Raw genomic sequence first — 8,377 nt, forward strand, 5'->3', positions numbered from 1 at the left:
AATCCCTAGTTAGGTTTGTTAGTGATTCCACAAAAACCAACGGTTAGGTTTGTTGGTGAGCCCGCAAAACCAATGAAAAGGTTAATTGGTAATCCCGAAAAACCAATGTAAGGTTTGGATTGTGAGCTTGGAAAAACAATCCAACTGTAATCAGGCAAATTATAGTGAATTCCCAAGAAGAGTCTTGGGGCGTGGACGTAGGTGCTTTAAAGTGCACCGAACCACTATAAAATCTTGTGTCTTTATGTGTGTGACTATTATCTCTATCTTTGAGTTTTATATTTGATCAAGTACTTAGGATTAATTTCATTCCGCTGCACCATCAAGAGTTAAAATTTGAAAAACCCAATTCACCCCCCCTCTTGGGTTGTCATGTTTGGGCAACACATGTCAATATATTTTTTAGAAACTTCTATGAGGAAAAGGCCCTAAAATAGAGCAATTGAACGTAGAACCATGTTTGTGATTTCTAGATTGCAAAATAGAGAAAAATTTATAACTAAGAGCTGCAATTGCATCCTGCTGTCAGAAAGGGGCGAAATAGGAATTATAAATTTGATTATGCATTCAATATGGCCATACAATTACACTATAAACTAGCTAACTGTCTACATATTGATACGCCACTAAAGGAAAACCAACCTATCCCGGTGCTTTTTTGGACCTTTAGCGACGCTTATAAGGGTTGGTTAAAGTACCGCCGACGCAACGCGAAGCGTCGCCAAAGCGTCGGCGATACCAGAGTGAGAAAACTTTTTGCCGATGCAGGACGAAAGCATCGGCAAAAACCGGAATTTGCCGATGCTTATAAAGCGTCGGTGATAACCCGATGGACAAATTCCTCACGGTTTTTCTCCTGGTTTTTTCCTACGCTTTAAAGCGTCGCAAATTGCCGACACTTTAGAGCGTCGGGAGATCCGCATTTGCCGACGCTAATGTAAGCGTTTGAAGCGTCGGCAAATCCGCATTTGCATGCTTAAAATAACCATAAGAGACCCATGGAGTTCCGCCACAGGTATACCAACTTATTTAGATCCACATCCAATGAATCATTATTTAAAGATCAAAGGGAAGAGAAAATAGGAATGCCAGGTAGGGTGACACTTGCATCAACAATGAAATGTTGCCTATCCCATACTCTAACAAATCATGAATCAGATAACGGACAAGTGATGTCAATGTCAGATCCGATGTTCCATATGTTTGTAGTGGAATGATCTGAGCTCCTCCATCTCTCCTGCCGATAAGCCTCTCCTACTAGCCTCCTTAGACTACAACCGGGCAATGGCATCCTCGATCTCCTCTATCCTTCTAAAAATGTTCCCCACCTTTTTCCGGTTCCATCTCCGCAGCCGCCTCCTAGTCAACTCCAATCTGCGTGACACCCTATACATGGCATCCTCCCTCACTGGTACACCCCATGCCTCCCGCATAATCTTCCAAGACCGGAGATACTAGAGCCAAAACTTCTCAAGTCGGAATGGGCAATGAACAGGTGTAGCTAAGTCGGAATGCTTAGTCCAATTTCTCCCACACACGGGCCTGTCTCTGCCAGTTATTACACCACATAAACCTCGGGCCGGAGAAGCCCAAATCAATCAGTCCATTCATCATAACAAACTTTTGGAACTCTCTAATCTTCCTTTTGTAAGTGAATGCCTTCCTTTCCATCTTTTCCTGCAGTCTATGTATACAATTGAAATTCCCTGCCATCAACATTGGATGTCCTTGGTCGATTAGCTTGGTTGCCTCCTCCCACAAAACTCTTCTCTTTCTGAAATTAGTGCTGGCTTACACAGCTGCTAAAACCCATGGGCTTCCACTACCCTCTAATATCACCATTATTACTTCTTGATTACAAACATTGATTATATCCAATTTGCGTGACTCCTGTTTTCAGGTAGCAATGATACCTCTAGATAGTCCCTAGAATTCCACTGCATAAAACCCCCAAGCTCTCGGCACAACCCTCCTGGTCTTCTGCAGACTTCCCCCAGAAAGCCTAATCTTGAATAGCACATATATGTCCGGATTATGTATCTACACCAACCGGCGAAGAGTCGGAGCGAAGCGAAGGAGGGCTTTCCAGCCCTCGGACAATTTTATAAAAGGACCTTCATAGTTTATGTGAGACCCTGGAACTGGGCCCGGTCCATTTGACCGGCCCAGTCCCAAACCTTGGCCTCACGTGCAACGCACGTGAGGCAACGGGATGGAATTCCTTCCATCCCAAAGAAGAAGGAAGCCCTGTTTTTAGGGCTTCCTCTCCTTCTCCTTGAGGCCACCGAGGAGAGCCGCCACACCAAGAAGAGGGAGAAGGGGGGATTCTTCTTCATGTTGCCCAAGAGAGAGAGAGAGAGACGCACAGAGAGAGAGAGAGAGTCGAGAAGCCACGACACCGATCTTCCTCTTTCTCCGTTGCCGCCGAAAAGGAGCCGCCGGATCTTCGCCGGGGCTGAGGTAAGGGTTTCTACCCTTCATTTCTTTGTATACCAATTGAAAACAAGAAAGAAAGAAAGAAAGAAAGAAAGAAATAAAGAAAGAAAGAAAGAAGAGAGGGAAGAAGGAGAAGGCCGACCGTTGCGGGCTCTTCTTCTTCTCCCGTCCGCATGCCTCCTCCGCGGGAAGAAGAAGAGGGCTGGCCGTCGCGTGCGCCGCCGGCCTCGACTTGGCTTCTCCCGAGCTCGCGACCTCCCTTCGCGGGAGAAGAAAGAAGAAGAAAGAAAGGAGGGGAAGGAGAAGAAGTCGGGAGAAGAGGAGGAGGAGAAAGAAAAAGAAAGAAGAAAGAAAGGGGGGAAGGAAGAAAGAAGACGGGAGAAGATTCTAGAGAGGAGGAGAAGAAAAGAAAAGAAAAAAAAAAGGGAAGGGAAGGGAAGGAAAGAAAAGAAAAGAAAAAAAAAGAGAAAAGAAAAGAAAGAAAAGAAAAGAAAAGAAGAGGAAAAAAAAGAAATAAGAAATAAATAAATAAAGGGAGAGGGTGGTTTACGGGTATGAACCCGAATACAAACCCGAACCCGGGATGTCGGATACTTCCGCGTGCTCGGTCCTGGGAGGATGTTAAGATTTAAGTTTTATATATATATTGTGATGAATTTTAAAAGAAAAATATGATTTTTGGATATTAGGTTCTGCGAGGGATTTGTGAGATTAATTGGATCGCGTTCAATGTAAGTAATGAACTGCCTTCTCTAGACTCTTCATTTATATAATATTATTTTTGCATCGAATAAATTGTTAATGAATTTATATGTGATTTATGAATTTTACGAGATGATGCTTTGAATGAAAAATTGATATGTGAATTGGAATAATATTTTTGGACTATTGTTATATTACTGTTTTTGTATCGTATATGCATATTTAGATCGAATTATGATATATCTATTATGTTACAAAAAATTTTTGATGTGCATCAGATTTAGAACTCTCTGCCTGGCTATGTTCTGGACCCTGCCAATAGGGGGTTATGCATTGGCAATTCTGGCCCCACCACAGGGTATAAGTGTGGTATTCTGGCCCACTCCGCAGGGTATAAGTGCGGTATTCTGGCCCACTCCGCGGGGTATAAGTGCGGTTCTGTTTCTGGCCTAGCCACAGGGTATAAGTGTGGTCGTAGCTAAAGGTTGATGAGATGAATATGATTTGTTTCGAATCAGATTTATGATTATGTATATAGATATTTGAAAAATACGAATTTTAATAAATTTGTGCTTGAAAAGAAATTGATTATGCTATTATGTTGATTCATCGTAATTTGTATTTATATTTTATGTTATTATATGAATTGACTAGTTAAGGTGTTTATTACTTACTGGGCTGTCTAGCTCATTATACAATTTCTTGTTGTTTTACAGATTCTGAGAACTAACCTATCGGGGATTTAAAATGGGAGAGCGACTAGAAGAACTGAAGCACAAGTTATCCTAGATTAGGCTTTGTTTAAATTGATGTTTTATGTTTATTGTTCCGCTGCGTATTTAGACTTGTGAGACCTTATGACTTGAGTTAGTCAATGGAATAAGATTGCATTTATTTCAGTTGAATTATTTTAGAATTACATAATTGAGGTGTTTTGGTTTAGATGCCTTGCATGCTTGTGGGGAGAGTTTCCTACGAGTGTACGGCGGTTGGTGTGACCTCTGGCTCGCGATCTCGGGCCGGGGGCGTGACAACTTTTATGGTATCAAAGCATAATTGGATAAATTATGAGATAAGAAAATCTGACATGACATGAGTGTAGGTGGGTAGACACTAGGGACATTGGTACGTTAGTTTATGATGATTGTAGCAACCATTCTATGTACTTGTAATGAATTGGTAAGCTTATTATTGGCATGCTTCTATCTGATAGGCATAGGTCAGGATGCCTCCACGTCGGACGAGAAAGACTACTCGCAGAGCTACTAATAAAGCACCCAACCCGCAAAATGACAGCACGCCCGAACAAGCTGGTAACACCCCTCAGCAGGAGAGAGTCATCAATCCTGCTAGTAATACTCAGACAGGACAACAAGAGCCGGGCCTAGGCCAAGTTATGCAGACCATAGTGGGCCTTATGCAGATGCAATAGCAAGTGCAACAGCAGTTGCTCCAACAACAAGCACAGTTGCCCCAGACATAGCCACAGCAAGGACGAGGGGATCAGTGTGAACAGCGTAGCAGTATAGCTGAATTTAAGAGGCTGGCTCCTCCAGCTTTCAAGGGGACTACAGAACCGTTGGAAGCAGATAATTGGCTTATAGAGATGGAAAAAGCATTTGCTGTCTTGAGATGCCAGGATGATGAAAAGATTTTGTTTGCATCATACATGATGCAAGGTGAGGCATTCAACTGGTGGCGGATGTTGGAACATAAATATGAGCAGGATAGGGAGCCACTCACTTGGGAAAGATTTCGAGAAGCATTTTATGATAAGTATTTTCCTCGGAGTGTAAGGACGCAGAAAGAGCAGGAGTTTATTCACCTAAAGCAAAGAAATATGACTGTTGCAGAATATGAATGAGGATGATAGTGTTATTTTGATGATTAACAAGCAATTATCTAGAGTATATTATAAGTTAAATTGATACTTCATTTATAAGTTCATTACTCTCAGTATATTTGTATGATTGATAATAGATACATGGCTTTGTTCATTTGAATGAATCTAACCTTGAGAATGCAGCAAAGTGTGGATTGAGTCGACCCAAAGGTTGATTGGGTCGACCCCGGCACATCAAGAAATCACTTGGCACACTCCTGCAAAAATGACACAGATGAACAGTGAGTTGGGTCGACCCAAGGTAAGCATGAGTCGACCCAACCTTCAAGAACCTCAAAACATGAAAGAAATATGTTCTCTGGATTTACTGAGAGGGTCGACCCAAACAGTGGTTGAGTCGACCCAAGCTTGACTCGACCCAAACCCTGAGAGGGTCGACCTAAAGGCAAGACAGAAAGACAGACAGAAAATGGTTCTCTGGAATTACTGAGAGGGTCGACCTAAGAAGAAGTTGAGTCGACCCAAGTGAACTTTGAGTCGACCCAAAGAATGGTTGGGTCGACCCAAGTGAAGGAAGTCTGAAATTCAAGTTTCTGTGTTCTCTGAGAGGGTCGACCCAAGGAATGTTTGAGTCGACCCAAGGCAAAGTTGGGTCGACCCAAGGACAGGTTGAGCCGACCCAAACACGGGCTGAACAGTAACGGCTAGTTCTGCAGATGTACTTTTTGTCCTTCCCAAGGTGAGTAACGGCTAGTTTTTGAATTCTAACCATTGGGGCTTGTCCAAAGAAGGTGGGAAGCTATTTAAAGGGGCACTATTCATCAGAGAGAATAACTTTTGGAAAGGAATATCAAAGAGTACACAAGAAAACAAAAGTGCCCTAATCTTCTTCATCAAGAGCTTCATTCAAGAATCAAAGAAAGGTATTGAGCAGATTCAAAGAGTCATCAAGAGCTCCATCCTCCCTTGAAGAGTGAAGCATCCTTGACAAAGAAGAGCAAAGCCACTTCAAAGCGATAAATACTTTCTAACTCTTCTTTGTAGTTAATATTGTTTCATATGCTCATTTAGGAGTTTGAATCTTTTCTTTTGTTTGTCAAACAATTTGTAAAGGTTCGTTGGTGAACCCGTAAAACCAACAAAGGTTTTTGGTGAACCCGGAAAACCAAAGTCTAAAGGTTCGTTGGTGAACCCGTAAAACCAACAAAGGTTTTTGGTGAACCCGAAAAACCAAAGTGTATAGGTTCGTTGGTGAGCCCGTAAAACCAACAAAGGTTTTTGGATTGTGAGCCCGAAAAATAATCCAACTGTAATCCGCGAGATTATAGTGAATTCCCAAGGGGTCGCTTGGGGAGTGGACGTAGGTGCTAAGGAGAGCACCGAACCACTATATATTGTTGTGTTTGTGTTATGCTTGTGTTTACATTTATCCTTGCATTACCTTCTATCTTTGTTCCAGTTTAACTCATTCTAATAATCTAAGAAGGCAACCACCGCACTTAATTAAGAAAGCTTTTAAAGCACCAAAATTTAGAAGAAACCAATTCACCCCCCCCCCCTCTTGAATTGTCACTTTGGGCAACAAGTGGTATCAGAGCTAGGTGCTCCAATAGTACTCATTGATCTCACAATCAAGAGTTAAAGATCATGACAACCCAAGTGGGATGTATTATGAGTGAGGGGCAATCCGCAAATAGACCACCTCTATTTAATGGCACAAACTACACATATTGGAAAGCTAGGATGAGGATATTCATTCAAGCTTTAGATTATGAATTATGGTACATCATTACTAGAGGGCCTCACACACCCACACTTAATATAGAGGGCACTATCATACCCAAACCAGAAATGGATTGGAATGAAAGTGATATAAGATTGGCACAATTAAATGCAAAAGCTATAAATGTACTTTATTGCTCTTTAGATATAAATGAATTTAACAGAATATCTACTTGCATCTCTGCTAAAGAAATTTGGGACAAACTTGAGGTCACTCATGAAGGGACCAATCAAGTTAAGGAGTCAAAAATAAACATATTAGTACACAAGTATGAATTGTTTAAAATGGAGTCTACTGAGTCCATAACTGATATGTTTACTCGTTTTACTCAAATTATAAATGGGCTTAAGAGTTTAGGAAAGTCTTACACTAACTCTGAATTGGTGCGAAAAATTCTCAGGTCTCTACCAAGAATTTGGGAAGCCAAGGTAACCGCAATTCAGGAAGCTAAGGACCTCAACACACTGCAATTAGAGGAACTTCTAGGATCACTTATGACCCATGAATTGACAATGAGGAAAAATTCGGAAGAAGAGGTCAAGAGAAGAAAGCCCATTGCCCTAAAGACTACCACCTCTAAACAACAAACTGAATCAGAAGATTCAGATAATGATGATGAATTTGATGAAGAAGGGATGGCTGTGCTTGGAAGAAAATTCAGAAAATTTATGAGAGGTAAGAATAGATTTTATAAAAAGAAACCCTTCCTCAAAGGTAGCTCAAGCAAAGAAAAGGGTAAGGACAAAGAAAAAGAAAAAGAAACTCCTACTGTTGACGAATTACATAATGCATTCTTAGAACTCATGGAAGAACATAAGAAGCTTATCATTAAAAATAAAGTTCTAAAAGAAGAAAATCAATCTCTTATCAAAGATAAGTTAAAACTGTCTCATAACTATGAAACATTAAGTAGGAAACTTACAAATGAAACCAAGACTCTAATTGCTGAAAACATCAAGTTAAAAGAAGATGCTGAAAAATATAAATCCTTGGTAGATAAATTTACACTTAGCTCTACCAAATTAAATATGATTCTTGATAGTCAAAAAGCTGTATATGATAAGGCTGGATTAGGATATAAAACAAATAGGAAACAAAAATTCTTAAAGAATATTTTTGTAAAAGCTAAAAATAAAAATATTACTTGTCATTGCTGCAACAAATTAGGACATAAAGCATATGAATGTAACTATAGAAAGTCCAGTCAAAACAAATTAAGTATTAATCAAAAGATTAAATTCAAGAAAGTGTGGGTTCCAAAAGGAACATCAAGTACTAACCCTAAAGGACCCAACATAGCTTGGGTACCTAAAGCTCTTTCTTGATCTTGATTGCAGGGGTGTCTTGCAGCTGATAAAGTGGAAAAACGATGGTATCTAGATAGCGGCTGTTCAAGACACATGACCGGTGACGTAGACCAATTTGTCACCTTGGAATCAAAGAAGGGTGGAGTAGTAACCTATGGAGACAATGGTAAAGGACATATCATTGGAAAGGGTAAAATTTTCATTACTCCATCCATTTTTATAGAAAATGTCTTATTAGTTAAGGGATTGAAGCATAATCTGCTTAGCATAAGTCAATTTTGTGATAAAGGGTTTAAAGTCACATTT

The sequence above is a fragment of the Phoenix dactylifera genome, chromosome 2 (assembly GCF_051530095.1).
Source record: "Phoenix dactylifera cultivar Ajwa chromosome 2, Ajwa_hap1_PhDact_Kaust_v1.1, whole genome shotgun sequence".
NCBI lineage: Eukaryota > Viridiplantae > Streptophyta > Magnoliopsida > Arecales > Arecaceae > Phoenix > Phoenix dactylifera.